This window comes from Schistocerca gregaria, chromosome 2 (assembly GCF_023897955.1).
Source record: "Schistocerca gregaria isolate iqSchGreg1 chromosome 2, iqSchGreg1.2, whole genome shotgun sequence".
NCBI lineage: Eukaryota > Metazoa > Arthropoda > Insecta > Orthoptera > Acrididae > Schistocerca > Schistocerca gregaria.
The window spans coordinates 818,944,816-818,962,317 of NC_064921.1; the positions used below are offsets into that span (position 1 = coordinate 818,944,816).

General features: G+C 44.3%; 1 protein-coding gene across 3 annotated transcripts in view; it reads left to right on the plus strand.

Moving 5' to 3' along the window:
* LOC126335153 (uncharacterized) overlaps positions 1-17,502 on the plus strand; it is a 459,220-nt gene that overhangs the window by 119,625 nt on the left and 322,093 nt on the right. Inside the window, exon 1 of one of the 3 annotated variants that reach the window (XM_049998125.1) lies at positions 8,437-8,501. The exons of the other annotated variants lie outside the window; for them this stretch is intronic. The gene's annotated coding sequence lies outside the window, so the exon portion shown is untranslated. Of the gene's footprint in view, positions 1-8,436; positions 8,502-17,502 lie in introns of those variants that run through there. 3 annotated transcript variants of the gene reach the window in all.

Here is a 17,502-nt window from a genome sequence, read left to right on the forward strand (position 1 = left end):
GTCTGGAGTACAGCATTGTATGGTAGTGAAACATGGACTGTGGGAAAACCAGAACAGAAGAGAATCGAAGCATTTGAGATGTGGTGCTATAGACGAATGTTGAAAATTAGGTGGACTGATAAGGTAAGGAATGAGGAGGTTTTACGCAGAATCTGAGAGGAAAGGAATATGTGGAAAACACTGATAAGGAGAAGGGACAGGATGATAGGACATCTATCAAGGCATGAGGGAATGACTTCCATGGTACTAGAGGGAGCTGTAGAGGGCAAAAACTGTAGAGGAAGACAGAGATTGGAATACGTCAAGCAAATAATTGAGGACGTAGGTTGCGTGTGCTACTCTGAGATGAAGATGTTAGCACAGGAAAGGAATTCGTGGTGGGCCGCATCAAACCAGTCAGTAGACTGATGACCAAAAAAAAAGTTAGAGTCACAGTTTACCAGACGACAGTTTCTTTCTAACAATATTTCAGTCCTCACCCGCTATCGCCTTTACATTAAGAAAACTATATCACTCAACTTAGCATCATTTTGAAAACTTGTTCACAAAATTAGTAATGTTTTTAAAAAAAAGCTCGTAAAGGAGCATTACTGTTTCCTTTGGTGAAGACGGCAATTGTAAATTTGAAGCAACGGACCTACTGAAATCCGAACGCAACCCCTCGTAGCGACTTCTAATTACTATCTTCTCCCATAACTTATTTAATTTACATTCTTCCTACAATCGTACGTACACGTCTTACCTTCCGTCGAGATTTATTTCAGTTTTGACATTCACTAGTTTGCGAAACATGTATGAGGCCTTCTAAGCCTGTAAAAATTGTTATAATGAATGTAATAATAGGCAGTTCATTTGAAAAAAATGGGTGTGTCTGAAACGGGAATTCACAAAATTTGTACAGATAAATACAAACACAAGGAACGTAGTTGAGATAGCGGAAGAATTTCGTCAACTGATCGATGAATGAAAGACAAACAGAAATGTTCAAAGACAAGAAAACAGTAATACACGTTACTTAGGAATGACATAATTAGGAAATGCTGGGAAACCAAAGCGGAAGTGGGTCAGGAAACCTGGGAAGAAATCGAAAATGTGGTCATCGGTAGGACTGATTCAGCATACAGAAAAATCAAACACATTCGGTGAAATTAACAGCAGAGGCGTCGACATTAAGTGTGCAAGAGAAAGTGGCAATAGACAGTGAAGGCCACAACTAGTGGGAGGAATTGCCTGAAGACGTTATAGAAGAAGACATAGAGAACCTAGTAGTAGAGTCAGAGTTCAACATAGCTTTGAAACACTTGCGATCAAATAGGGGAGAAGATGTAGATAACATAGTGGGAAGTAGGCAACCAAACGACTACTACAGTTTGGTTGTAAAATCTGTGTGTCCGGAGATATATCACCAGACTTTCGCAAAAAAATGTTATCCACGCAGTACTGAAGATATAAGTGGCAGATAAGTACGATAAATATTGAACAAATTGGTGTAATACCTCATACACTGAAAATTTTGACAAAAGTAATATAGTGTCGAATAGAAGAGAGAGAACACTGAGGTTGCACTTTATAATGGAAGCAAGATCTATGGAAAAAAAAACCAGGCACCTATATGGAATTTGTCGAACGACAAATAGCGATAGCAAGTGTTAAATGGTGCGAGGTGTTAGTAATTATCAGGAAAATAGCTCTAAGATGTAGGGAAAGGCGGGCAATACGCAATACATACAGGAATCAAAAGCGGGAAAACTAAGAATGGAAGAACAACATCGAAGTGCTCCGATTGGAAACGATGAAAGACAAGGATGTAGTCTTTCGCCGAGAAAAAGAAATTGTTGCATTTTTTCCTGCACGCCGCTCGTTTTAAACATCACTAGATAAGCTGATACTTAGGCTATTCCGAAACACGGTAGGTCCGCAGAAATTTATCAGCAATTTAAGACTAGGTTCTTTAAGGCAAAGTGTAAGGAAAGTAATATTAATAATTTCAGGTATCGAGATGTACCAGAGGGGGTCGAGAACGGTCAGAGAGAATGAAGTAAATCATCATCGCCACATCTGTCTTGGTGTGTACCACCTCACATGTGACGGGTATCCCACACAGTGTAATTATTTTCCACGATTTTGGTTTTCTGTTTTGATACTGAAAAGTACATTGGCTAAGTCAAGGGGCATGCCTGTAACGATTTCTCGATTTAAAACCCGCTATTGTTGATTTTATGAAGGAAAAAGAGGAGCAAGAACGAAAAATTTAAGTAAACTTGAGTGCACGCTGCCCGCAATAAGACATTGCAAAGTGAGAAACAACTTATTTTTGATTTGATGGTGATGCATTTAAAAAGAAAATCGTAGTGTAGAAGGAACAAATTCTGACAAAAAACTCCTGAGTCTGAAGAACTCACTGCAGCCTTTAGTTTTGTTAGTGGCTGTTCAGCGTTACATTTCTTAAAACGTTCTTCCGAAATCGCCGTCATTTCGCTTCATGTATCAAGAATGACGTCTACAAGTATGCTACCTACATCAGTCTGAACGGTCGGTTGCACCTCACGAGGAGCTTTGGTTTCATTCTCGTGCATCAGTGCGTCCTCGATCGAATCATAGGTTAACCTCTCAATCTGTCTGGTTTGGTTTTCCCACCGGTTTCTTACCATTACTTACTCTCCTGAGTCTTTCACCACCCATCATCTTCATGTTTTGGTATGAAGTTATTTGCCTTTAATCTTTGTTTAACGCCTCTGTTACTTCTTCATATGTTCCTGCCTGTATGTTTCATCTGCCTTAGGTATCACTATTCGTGTTCCCAGTGGTACATTATCCTCTTGGTATACTACTTCCCTCTTCGTTTCGTATAAATACGGTAGATCTTTTACAAGTTGGTCCTCGTCAGTATTTGTATTACTGTCTATGTTCACCGTTAATAACTCCTGTTCCTCATTGTCGTCGGTCGATTCTCAGTCAATTAAATCCCAGCATGCTGGTGTCTGTATTCGGTCTCCCGCTAAACCTACTTCAAAATCTTGCTTATCAAAACGAAGTCCATTTACATGTTTGATTATACAATTAACGTCATTATTCGATCGAATCACTTGTGACTAGTCTTCGTACCGTTCATCTCGTCAATTCTGTCTTTTACCTACGTTTGGTGGCCTCTTCTCGACTTCACAGTTCTGTGACTGACGCCCGAACAACAGGTAACTGACATGTATCGAGAGTAGAAAATAGTGCATTGATAATGGCTAGGCACTAGTCAAAATATGGATTTGCAAATACAACCTACAAAAAAGGACGACCGATTGCTGCGCTCTATAATTTATAAATAATACCACACTCGCTGAGTGCACCAACTTTCCTAATGGAAGGTAAACTGATGAAGAAAACTGTTGCATCCTTCGCATTTTTAAGAGCTCACTTCCAAAATCTAACTGTTGCAATTCAACACATAACGTTCGCATCTCTTCCGCTTAAAACTGTTGTAGATGTGATCTGCAAGGTGCAAATGTATCTGGAGGAAGTGCCTTGCTCAGTGGGTACAGTACACGTCTCTTCTACAGAATCGCGGACATCAAGATGCGAAGAAAATGTCCGCCACTATCCAGCGGGAGATGTTCGAAGGTGGACTGTATTGGGACCACGAGCAACTGCGCCGATGAAACATGCACCATTTACCCCATTCTATGAAAGTATACAGAGAGGCAGTACAAAAAATTTGACTTCCCAAAACTTACAAGTGTGGTTAGTTGCGCACTGCAATATCAAAATGTAATATAAAATTTCTTGTTCTTTGTAGCGTTAAGCTACTGATTGTGGTAATGCACGGGTACACATCTAAATCTTTTTTTTTATGTGAGTAATACATGAAAAGAATTTTTCAATATAAGACGTTGTAAGGTAGCTATAATTTCGCACCTTACAAAAACTCATCTACATACTTTGCAGTGATCTACAAATACAATTAGGTATTATCTGATAGGTTGTACATCGTATATTTGAATATAAAGGAGACTGACATTGTCACGTTTGCCCTGTAAACAATTGTTAACGATTGTTGCATGAAAGTTGACGGAGTGTCTTTGTTATCAGAATGGCGTAATGGATGATTGCCTACAGTAGGAGAGGTCGCAACGCCAGTGGAGATGAAATGGCAGGCAGAACTATAGCTCTGGGTGGGAGGCCCGCACAGGTGTTGGTCCTGCTTAAACAAAGGAAGAAGCTAGACGGACGTCGTGGCACCTGAGCTCTGGAGCACAATAGGGTGACTACCGGCCGCTATTGTAGTAGGGCCGGAAGGTAACCGGGTAATACTTCCAAACTCTGCAAATCTTGGACGCAGGTGAGAGGAACTAAGAAGCAGCACTGCGGTAACCACGCAGACCGGGATATTTCCAAGGATTTTTACTCAGAAGCGTACCATTGTACGAGAATAGGTTTTTCCTCGCAAACTTTCCGCGCTGGACTAAAAAAGACTAAAATATGCTTGGTCGGCATTCCGAAGAATCTGTAGAGAGGGAGAATATTCCGTGTTTTCGGGAATATGATTCGTTTTCGGAATTACGATGGTGAGGAGTTGAGCCTTGCTGGGAAGCCAGCGCTGGAGAGACGTGGTCTTCCGTTTGAGCGCCTGTGTGTGACAGTCGCTCGACATCAGCTTTGTTGGTAGAGACAGACTTGCTGTCTTTGCTCTCAGTAGAGTTTATAGTTCGAACGGTCAGGCACTGTACTGTTACGAACCTATACGATTCTGGACTTCATCTTCGGGTTGGTAGTCGTCGTTGAGTACGCAGCGTTCAGTAATTGAGAGCACTTCCTCTGCCTATACTTACGTTGAGACGTTATCTGAACTCCGTCCTTGTGGCTGGGAGTTCGCGTTTCTCGTCTGTAGAACACAGGAGAAGACAGCATTCGAGTATATTAGTCAGAGGACCGCTTTGTGAAAGAGCTTTTTATGGCTAGAGTTCTTCCATCGACGCAGACGTGTACGAGAACCAGCACGCCGACGCACCAGACGCAGTACATATGGTGATATCGCATATTGCTTCGGCTTATTAGGGCTATAAAGCTAAACAGATACGAGACCGTTCGGATTCAGCACGGCGTTCCGTATTACCCTCCTGAACCCACCGATTCCATATTCTGCTAACATTCATTGGGTCTCGACCAAAACGAGCAGCAATGTCGCGATACGATAAACCGCAATAGTGATAGGGTAGAATCCGACCTTTATCAAAGTCGGAAACGTGATGGTACGCATTTTTCCTCCTTACACGAGGCGTCACAACAACATTTCACCAGACAACGCCGGTCAACTGCTGCGTGTGTATGAGAAATCGGTTGGAAACTTTCCTCATGTCAGCATGTTGTAGATGTCGCTACCGGGGCCAGCCTTGTGTGAATGCTCTGAAAAGCTAATCATGTGCATATCACAACATCTTCTTCCTGTCGGTTAAATTTCGCTTCTGTAGCACGTCATCGTTGTGGTGTAGCAATTTTAATGGCCAGTAGTGTAATATATCGTCAGCTTTCTTTTCCAATCTTCTGTAAATTATTCTTGTCAACAACTTGGATAAATGCTGTGTGAAGTTGACTGTGCGATAGTCCTCTCACTAATCTATCCGAGCTATGCCGGGATTGTGTGAATGACATTTTTCCGAAAGTGTGCTGATAGATGAAATGACACAGTTTCAGAGATTTTACTGGTTTCACACAGATACGATTTAATCCATATCGACTGAAGAGGCGACTGGACATTTTTACCAAGGCAGGGAACCCAGGTCTCCTAATTACTTGCCATCTGCGTTAGCCACTACGCCACCTAGGCACAGGCACAGCGGTTCACACAACTGTGCACATTACCCCGGCACGCCTCACTCCTGAATGCAAATTGTCTCTGTAGCCTCACTCTACTTTCAGTTCCCCCTTACACACGAACACAACTTCCGACTCTCTCCATGTTCTAGAATAGGACCTCAGCATCGAACCTAAATGGGGGATCCACCAAGAAACCCACTTGCGAGTACTTACTCAAATGAAATGAATACAGTTTTAGAGTTTTTACTAGTCTCCTGCATGATTTTATGTATGTAGACCGTAGCAGCGAGTGAATATTTGCATCAAGGCCGAGAATCGAACCCAGATCTCCTACTTACTGGCCAGATCACGGGGATAGCTTCAGCATACGAGAATAAATATAGTTTTTCGAAAATCCAGTAGTCTCGTTCTATATTGACATTCATTCTTCTGCCATCTACTGACTTTCAAAAGTGGTTCAGATACACTTCAACTTCCTTAAGTGTCTGATCTTGCGAGGTGTAATATATAATCTGCTTATTATACACTGAAGCGCCAAAGATACTGGTACAGGCATGAGTATTCAAGTATAGAGATATGTAAACAGGCAGAATACGGCGCTGCGGTCGAAAACGCCTATTTAAGACACGTGTCTGGCGGAGTTGCTAGATTAGTTACTTCTGCTACAACGGCAGTTTATCAAGGTTTTACTGAGCCTGAACTTGGTGTTATAGTCGGCACACGAGCGATGGGACACAGCATCTCCGAGGCAGCGATGAAGTGGGGATTTTCCCGTACGACCATTTCTAGAGTATCAGGAATCCAGTAAAACATCAAATCTCCCACATCGTTGCAACCGGAAAAAGATCCTGCAACAACGGGCAACGATGACTGAAGAGCGTTCGTGTTACACTTTGCGTATACTGTAGTGCTCCTGTACTTTTTCACTATAAAATGTGCCGTTCTTTTCTTTGGTGAGCTGTTTTTTCATACTCTTTTGGGAATTTTGGGTAAGATCTTGTGGGACAAACCTGCTGTGGTCATCGGTCCCTAACGTTCAACGTGACAGAAGTGCAACTATTCCACAAATTGCTGCAGATTTCAGTGTTGGGCCATCAGCAAGTGTCAGCGTACGAACCATTCAACGAAACATCATCGATATGAGCTTTCGGAGCCGAAGGCCCACTTGTGTACCCTTGATGACTGCGCGACACAAAGGGTTACCCCTCGCCTGATCCCGTCAATCTCGACATTGCAAATGGTTCAAATGGCTCTGAGCACTATACGACTTAACTTCTGAGGTCATCAGTCGCCTAGAACTTAGAACTAATTAAACCTAACTAACCTAAGGACATCACACACATCCATGCCCGAGGCAGGATTCGAACCTGCGACCGTAGCGGTCGCTTGGCTCCAGACTGTAGCGCCTAGAAGCGCACGGCCACTCCGGCCGGCCGATATTGCAATGTTGTTGACTGGAAACATGTTGCCTGATCGGACTAGTCACGTTTCAAACTGTATCGAGCTGATCGGCGTGTACGGGTATGGAGGAAACCTCATGAATCCATGGACCCTGAATGTCAGCAGGGGATTGTTCAAGGTGGTGGAGGCTCTGTAATGGTGTGGGGCGTGTGCAGTTGGAGTAATATGGGACCCCTGATTCATGTAGATACGACTCTGACAGGTGACACGTACGTAAGCTTCGCGCCTGATCAACTGCATCCATTCATGTCCATTCAGCAGGACAATGTGACACCCTTCACGTCCAAAATTGCTACTGAGTGGTTCCCGTAACATTCTTCTGAGTTTAAATACCGCCACTGGCCACCAAACTTGCCGTACTTGAACATTATTGAGAATATCTGGGATGCCTTGCAACGTGCTGCTCAGAAGAGATATCTACCCCCTCGTAGTCTTACGGATTTTTGGACAGCTCTGCAGGATTTAAGGTGCGAATTCCCTCCAGCACCACTTCAGATATTAGTCGAGTCTATGCCACGTCGTGTTGCGGCACTTCTGCGTTCTGGCGGGGTGCGTACACGATATTAGGCAGGTGTACCAGTTTCTTTGGCTCTTCATTTTATAAGAATACAATAGCAGAAAATGAAAATTAATAATTCTTATAATGGCAGTTACGTAACGAACATAGAAAGAAACACGAAATGTGAGCAATTGCCCTTATTTTTTATGCGAAAAAAAGGGAGAAACAGAGATTTATCGGGCTGCAGAAGTATCACCACAGGCTACAAGAGTCAGAAATGGGACAACGTCTTTGCAGACGTTCCGTGTTTGAACCATTCGTTTGGCGAAGTGCACAACCCACGGGTGTAGTGTGAAGGCCATCAACGGCGAGGCACTTGTGGCAGGAAACTGGCATTAGGGGGGAGATGTCACCGAACGGCTCCCTAAGCGGCAGGTTCTACTTAGGCCGGGCCCGAGGCGACCGACGGAAGCGGCCATTACAGCCTTTCCAGGTCGCCAGCGAGCGCGGAAGCGAACTGCTCGTGCGCGCGCGACCTTCCACAACACGGACCTCGCTGCTACAACCAGAGGCTCAAGAGAGGCAACGGTGGGCCACCTCGTTTGCCTTTACTCGCTCAGTAGCCTCCGTCTGCTAGCGGTCTCACGTCGCAGTGCGTTACACGTCTCAGTGCCAGCTGTCTTCTCGACTCTCCGATACACTGGCTACGTTTCGAGGCGGCTTTGCACTCTACAAGGTTTGTCAACATTATCACATTCTCTGTTCACGAACACGAGATCCATTTGAAATAATGTGTCGACATTTATTTTTCTTTTGAGTCATCAGTCTTCCGACAGGTTTGATGCTGCCTATCACCAATTCTTCTCCCGTGCCAAATTTTTCATCTCAGAATAGCAATTGCAGACTACGTCCTCAAGTATTTCGCGGATGTATTCCAATCTCTGTCTTCCTCTACAGTTTTTCCTGTATGCTGAGTCTGTCCTTTCCACAATCATTTTTGCTTCTGCTTCTTCACATTTTTTATGAAGTCATTTCCCCTGAGCTTCCCTGCACTTCCTATTTATTTTATTCCTCAGCGACTGTATTTCTCTACTCATGAGCTTCCCGGAACATTTTTGTTCTTCCTTCTTTCATAGATCAAATGAAGTATTTCTTCAGTTACCCTTGGTTTCTTCGCATTCTTTGTACCTATGTTTTTCTTTCCATCTTCTGTGATGGCCCTTTTTATATATGTCCATTCCTCTTCAACTGTACATCCTACTGAGCTATTCCTTTTTGCTCTATCTATACCCTCAGAGAACTTCAAGCCTATCTCATCATTCCGTAGTACTTCTGTATACCATTTCTTTGCGTATTGATTCATCCTGATTAATGTCAAACTTCAGCCTACTTTTCATCACTACTACATTTTGATCTGAGTCCATATCTGCTCCTGGGTACGCCTTACAGTCTGGTATCCGATTTCGGAATCTCTGTCTGACTATGATGTTATCTAACTGAAATCTTCCCGTATCACCCGGCCTTTTCCAAGTATACCTCCCCCTCTTGTGATTCTTAAACAGAGTAGACGCTATTACTAGCTAAAACGTGTTACAGAACTCAGTCTTTCTCCTCTCTCATTCCTTGTCCCAAGCCCATATCCTCCTGTAACCTTTTCTTCTGCTCCTTCCCCTGCAACTGCATTTCAGTCTCCGATGACTATTAAATCTTCATCTGCCTTTACGTACTGTATTACCCTTTCAGAATCTTCATATACTTTCTCTATCTCTTCATCTTCAGCTTGCGATGTCGGCATGTATACCTGAACTATCGTTGTCGGTTTGCTATAGATTCTTATAAGAACAATCCGATCATTGAACTGTTCACGTAACTCACTCTCTGCCTTACCTTTCTATTGATAACGAATCCTACACCTGTTATACCATTTTCTGCTGCTGTTGATATTACCCGATACTCATCTGACCAGAAACCCTTGTCTTCTTTCCATTTCACTTCAATGACTCCTACTATATATATATTGAGCCTTTGCATTTCCCTTTTCAGATTTTCTAGTCTCCCTACCACGTTCAAGCTTCTGACATTCCACTCCCCGATTCGTAGAACGTAATCCTTTCGTTGGTTATTCAATCTTTTTCTCATAGTCAGCTCCCCATTGGCAGTCCCCTCCCAGAGATCCGGAATCTTTTGCGAATGTAGAGATCATAATGAGACTTTTCAATAACAGGACATATGTCTTGGAGATTCATGTTACTTGTCTTTAATGCAGTGGTTTCCATTGCGTTCTGTATCCTCTTGCCGTTGATCACTGCTGATTCTTCCGCCTTTAGGTGCAGTTCTCACCCCTAGGACAGGAAAGTGACCAGAACCTTTGTCCGTTCCTCCGCCCTCTTTGACGAGGCAGTTGGCAGAATGACTGTGACTTCTTATTCCGGAAGTCTTCGGCCACCAATGCTGATTATTAATCAAAATTTAATCAGTGGCAGGATTCGAACCCGACACCGAGGACGTTTAGATTACTACTTAAAGATTCTACACCCCCTTTTTTTAAATCTCATTCCTTTCGTTAGCGTTCGTTCTATTTGTTTGGGGCTGACGTACCATGACGCTTGTTCAAGTTCATCGGTGATCCATTAACTCAATGTTTCTCAATTACAGAGGGCAGATAACTCTCTGACCGAACACGCTGAGCTACCGTGCCGTCTCTCTCTATACCACGGGTGCAGTAGGTTAGTGATTTGGGTCCTTATTTCAGCGGGTTACTCCTATTCCTTTCTTGAGTAATGGGGTGACCTGTGCAACTTCCCAGACTTTCGCTACGGATCTTTCTAAGAGCGAGCGGTTTTATACGGCTGCTAAGTGTGGAGCGGATGTATCAGAAAATTATCAAAGGAACCTGGCTGGTATACTCTATGGATTTAAATGACTTGTCTTTGTTAAGTACACTCCTGGAAATGGAAATTGGAAGTCTTGTGTTTGTTAAGTACACTCCTGCAAATGGAAAAAAGAACACATTGACACCGGTGTGTCAGACCCACCATACTTACTCCGGACACTGCGAGAGGGCTGTACAAGCAATGATCAGACGCACGGCACAGCGGACACACCAGGAACCGCGGTCTTGGCCGTCGAATGGCGCTAGCTGCGCAGCATTTGTGCACCGCCGCCGTCAGTGTCAGCCAGTTTGCCGTGTGCATACGGAGCTCCATCGCAGTCTTTAACACTGGTAGCATGCCGCGACAGCGTGGACGTGAACCGTATGTGCAGTTGACGGACTTTGAGCGAGGGCGTATAGTGGGCATTCGGGAGGCCGGGTGGACGTACCGCCGAATTGCTCAACACGTGGGGCGTGAGGTCTCCACAGTACATCGATGTTGTCGCCAGTGGTCGGCGGAAGGTGCACGTGCCCGTCGACCTGGGACCGGACCGCAGCGACGCACGGATGCACGCCAAGACCGTAGGACCCTACGCAGTGCCGTAGGGGACCGCACCGCCACTTCCCAGCAAATTAGGGACACTGTTGCTCCTGGGGTATCGGCGAGGACCATTCGCAACCGTCTCCATGAAGCTGGGCTACGATCCCGCACACCGTTAGGCCGTCTTCCGCTCACGCCCCAACATCGTGCAGCCCGCCTCCAGTGGTGTCGCGACAGGCGTGAATGGAGGGACGAATGGAGACGTGTCGTCTTCAGCGATGAGAGTCGCTTCTGCCTTGGTGCCAATGATGGTCGTATGCGTGTTTGGCGCCGTGCAGGTGAGCGCCACTATCAGGACTGCATACGACTGAGGCACACAGGACCAACACCCGGCATCATGGTGTGGGGAGCGATCTCCTACACTGGCCGTACACCTCTGGTGATCGTCGAGGGGACACTGAATAGTGCACGGTAGATCCAAACCGTCATCGAACCCATCGTTCTACCATTCCTAGACCGGCAAGGGAACTTGCTGTTCCAACAGGACAATGCACGTCCGCATGTATCCCGTGCCACCCAACGTGCTCTAGAAGGTGGAAGTCAATTACCCTGGCCAGCTAGATCTCCGGATCTGTCCCCCATTGAGCATATTTGGGACTGGATGAAGCGTCGTCTCACGCGGTCTGCACGTCCAGCACGAACGCTGGTCCAACTGAGGCGCCAGGTGGATATTGCATGGCAAGCCGTTCCACAGGACTACACCCAGCATCTCTACGATCGTCTCCATGGGAGAATAGCAGCCTGCATTGCTGCGAAAGGTGGATATACATTGTACTGGTACCGACATTGTGCATGCTCTGTTGCCTGTGTCTATGTGCCTGTGGTTCTGTCAGTGTGATCATGTGATGTATCTGACCCCAGGAATGTGTCAATAAAGTTTCCCCTTCCTGGGACAATGAATTCACGGTGTTCTTATTTCAATTTCCAGGTGTGTATTTTAAGCTGATCCACTACACCGATGGTATCTACTTCTGCGTTACTCATGTGGGCAGCTGTTCTGGAATAATTACTTCGTCTTCTTTGGTGAAAGAATTTCAGGAAACGGTGTTTAATAGCTTCGATTTAGTGGCGCTGTCACTGGTAATATTACCATTGGTATCGCACAGTGAAGGTATCGATTGTATCTGGGACTGATGTACTTTACATACGACCAGGATCTCTTTGGATTTTCTGACAGATTTTCGGAGAGTTTTACCGTGGAACCCATTGAAATCACCTCACATTAAAGTTCGCGATAAGTATCGGTTTTAGTCGATGAGTTAGACGCTGCCTTGTGACGATGTCTGAGAAAATCGCTGAGGCATTTAGGACTTCCGACTGTTTTCAGTAGCACTTAGACTGAAACTTTACGAAGGGATGATAGCGAATCGACGGATCGACGGACGAATTCGGATATTCTGCTGGAAAGTCAGCACTGCAGCTGGCTGTTGCTGTCTGTTTATCATGTAGAGGTTGATCCTGAAATGTGCTTTCTTTCCACCAAATAAGACGGATTCAGTAGTCAAAAACTTCTGCTGGCACCGTCACAAACTCATTGGCAATGTGTTCTTTGCCATTGTCCCGAATAAAACAATGGGAAACCTCTAAACTGCGTATTAGCTATCTGAAAGCAAGTTGAAGTAGGTTATTCAAATACCCGGTAAAAGGTATGGTTTTGAGGAAAATGATCGGCGTAGTTATTCATATTTCATTAACTGCGTATCGCACTACTATTTTCACATCATTCACAGGACGCTGAAATAACTCCAACTTCGATTATTATTATTAATATTATTTTTATTAGTTTTATTAACATGCTCCAATATGCCGGCCAGAGTGGCCAAGCGGCTCTAGGCGATACAGTCTGGAACCACGCGGTCGCAGGTTCGAATCCAGCCTCGGGCATGGTTGTGTGTGATGTCCTTAGGTTAGTTACGTTTAAGTAGTTCTAAGTTCTAAGGGACTGATGACCTCAGATGTTAAGTCCCATAGTGCTCAGAGCCATTCGAAACTTTCTTTTTTTTTTTTTTTTGCTCCATTATACAGACTAATACTGCTATTCTCGGTTATGTAATTCAAATGGTTCAAATGGCTTTGAGCACGATGGGACTTACACCGAACAAACCTAAGGACATCACACACATCCATGCCCGAGGCAGGATTGGAACCTGCGACCGTAGCGGTCGCGCGGTTCCACGCTGTAGCGCCTTGAACCGCTCGGCCACTGCGGCCGGCGGTTATGTAATCATGACTTTTGCTGTAGAAAGGGTGTTTTAAATATTGCATAATTTCTCATACAGTGGTTAATGCCATAAAAGTAGCACAAATTTTAATAGTGAATTGCGGAATTTATAGAAGCTTTGGAGATGACTAAACTCAGTGCCTTTTTGTAGTCTGTTGCCACTCTCTCCCCCATTCTTCCACAACCGCTTTTCGTGATTTTTGTGGACATTTTTGTAGTGAAATTTAATGTGGTTAAAATTTGGGCGGGGATTCGAGTTATTCAAGTAAAACGCGTTCGAAAGTTACTTTTATACGTTTTTCTTGAATAATTCAAAAACTATGACCTCCAACGGAAACGTATCCCAGTCCAAAATGTAACTACTTTAAATTTCCTACAAACAGATCCTTTACATTATTGCTGTAGGACTAATTTTTTGTGTGTAGCGATCAAGAGAATGTGAAAATCTGTCGTGTTGTATTTGAAGGCGCTGCACGTTGCATAAAACCCCTGGGTAGGAGCTGCTAAATCACACTGTATGTATAGTTCTTGTTTTGTAACTTTTTTATGTTTTTTCTTGTTTCTTGAATTACGGCGTTGTGATAAGTTGGATTTCACAAAGAATGTAATGTTATTTTGTTGTCGGCGTGTATCAACTGATATTATTTGTAAGCCAACTAATGGATTTAGTTTTTTGACAGCCTTTAAAATGGCGAAAAACTCTACCTTATTGAATATTCGTTTTTATTGCTTATATTTCATCGCGTATGTTGGCTTAGTGCTGACGAAAATTGCTTTGTCTAATCCTATCCCTTGTACAATTTTACTCCTGTTAATAAATATATCTATTTCTTTCTCTAATAACGACAATATCAGCCAGGTGAGACCAGTTTTTACGAGGAACAGCAGTTTCTAACATTTGTTTAGTATGTTCAGCTTCAGTTTCACTGTATTGATTCACCATTTCCTTTATGTAAATAGTTGTTGGTCTTAGGCCCGAGATATCTTAGGTGTTGCGAAACAACTCAAATCACTTAAGAAAGCCAAGTCTTCCAGTCCAGATGGTATACCAATTAGGTTCCTTTCAGAGTAGGCAGACACAATAGTGCCTTTCTTAGCAATCATATACAACCGCTCACTTGACGAAAGGTCTGTTCCTAAAGAATGGAAAGTAGCACAGGTCACACCAATATTCAAGAAAGGAAACAGGAGTAACCCATTGAATAACATACCCATATCATTGACCTAAATTTGCAGTAGGATTCTGGAGCATATACTCGAACATTATGAATCACCTTGAAGAAAATGACGTATTGATACATAACCAACACAGATCCAGAAAATATCGTTCTTGTGCAACGCAGATAGCTCTTTATTTTCGTGAAGTAATCACTGCTGTCGGCAAGGGATCCGAGATCGATTCCATACTCCTAGATTTCCAGAAGGCTTTTGATACTGTTCCTCACAAACGACTATTAATCAGATTGCATGAATATGGTGTATCGTCTCAGTTGTGTGACTGGATTCGTGATTTCCTCTCAGAGAGGTCACAGTTCGTAGTGATAGAAGGGAAATCATCGAGTAGAACAGAAGCGATATCTGGCGTTCCACAAGGCAGTGTCATGGGCCCTCCGCTGTTCATGATTTACATAAATGGTCTAGGTGATAATCTGAGCCGCCCCCTTAGATTGTTTACAGATGACGCTGTAATTTACCGTCTAATAAAATCATCAGACGATCAATTTCAGTTACAAAATGATCTAGAGAGAATTTCTGTATGGTGCGAAAAGTGGCAATTGGCACTAAACAAAGAAAAGTGCGAGGTTATCCACATGGGTACTAAAAGAAATCGGATAAATTTTGGGTATAAGATAAATCGCACAAATCTAAGGGCTGTCAATTAGACTAAATACCTAGAATTACAATTACGAGCAATTTAAATTGGAAAGACCACATAGGTGATATGGTGGAGAAGGTGAAACAAAGACTGCGCTTTATTGGCAGGACACTTAGAAGATGCGACAAACCCACTAAAGAGACAGCCTACATTACACTTGTCCGTCCTCTGCTGGATTATTGCTGCGCGGTGTGGGATTCTTACCAGGTAGTATTGATAGAGGACATCGAAAAAGTGCAAAAAAGGGCAGCTCGTTTCGTGTTATCGCGCAGTAGGGGTGAGAGTGTCACTGATATGATACGCGAGTTGGGTTAGCAGTCACTGAAACAAAGGTGGTTTTCTTTGCGGCGAGATCTATTTGCGAAATTTCAATCACCGACTTTCTCTTCCGAATGCGAAAATATTTTGTTGACACTCACCTATATAGGGGGAAATGATCATCCTAATAAAGAGAAATCAGAGCTCGAACGGAAAGATTTAGGTGTTCCTTTTTACCACGCGCCATTCGAGAGTGGAATAGTAGAGAAGTAGTATGAAAATGGTTCGATGAACCCTCTGTCAGGCACTTGAGTGTGAATTGAAGCGTAACCATGTAGATGTAGATGCAAACATCTCACAAAAGGTTGATCTGTACGCCTCCTGCTTTCTGCCGCCTTCCTGATGCACATGGTGAGTCATTAGCGGCTGTAAACGCAATACTTTCAACTGAATACTTACTAAAGATTGAACCTGTGGCCTCACACTCGATGGGTCCCTTGTACATGCTGAGAGCTTACCTGCAAGTGTGTGTGTGTGTGTGTGTGTGTGTGTGTGTGTGTGCGTGAAAGCCTGCTTTCTCATCAGCTCCTCCTGACCTGTTGCGTCGTACGAGCTTCACGGAGAGGCGGAACCGACGCCCCCGCCGCGTTTGCCGGTGCCGCAAGATGCTCCGCGAGGCGGTGCACAGGTGCGACGCCCTTACGCACCCTGGCGTCAGCCTCGCTAATTACGGCGTGTTGTCGTAACGGCGTGGCGGGCAGCGAGCGTCCAAGAACAGGATCGAGGCTGCAGGGGCATCGGCCGCGCGGGGTGACGTCAGCGCACAGTGCGAGAAAATACTGCGGCTGCTTTGTCACGGTGGTTACTTAGGCGGCAGACCGTAAGGAGGCGAAACCGAGGGCCGAGTCACTAACAGGCTGAAAAGGTGTCAGAGGCGCAAACGGCAATAAGGTTGCAGAGGTTGAAAATACCGCCTCAGTTGTAAATTACTTTATTTTCACACGACCGTTTTCGGACTGTTATAAGCCCATCCTCAGGTGTCGTAGCTGTGCAGTGGTCTCCGAGCGCCGCGTGTACTTGACGCGGTGTGCTGCCTATGAGCGCAACTCCCTGTTCTGCGCTCGGGGACCACACCAGAGCTACGACACCTGATGATGGGCTTATAACAGTCCGAAACCGGTCGTGTGAAAATAAAGTAATTTACAATTGAAGCGGTATTTTCAACCCCTGCTATAATGCTCAGTTGCGGATGTTCTGCCAACAGGATTGTTGGCAACTAGGTGATTTCAGTCGCTCACACAGTGGAAGCCGACCTCTGTTTTGTGTCGTCGTTGACACTGTAGAGTCTTGGGCCATGGGAAGCAAGGAGAAGATAATGTTTGGCGGCCGGTATCCTCTTTCTATAACTGTACACATGTATTAACAGGGTTCTTTATCCATAAGAACAAAAATCTACTTATCTTTAGTTGTTGCGATACAAGTTCTTCCGTAATAGTCCTCGTTAGCCTCACTGGCAGATGGCGTACACAAGGTGTAAAAGAGCAGAGCATTGGCCGGGCTGTCATTTGTACTCAAGTTATTCATGTGAAAAGGTTACCGACTTGATTACGGCCGCACGACGCAAATTAACGGTCTTCGAATGCGGAATGTTATTTGGAGCTAGACGCATCGGACATTCCAATCCGGAAATCGTTAGGGAATTCAGTATTCTCGGATCCACAATGTCAAGAGTGTGCCGAGATTACCAATTTTCAGGAATTTCCTCTCACCACGGACAACGTACTGGCCGATGGACTTCAATTAACGACGGAGAGCAGAGGCGTTTGCGTAGAGTTGTCAATGGTAACAGACAAGCATCTTTAGGTTAGTTAGTGTTTTTTAAACGAGGATAATGGAATGTACTCAAATT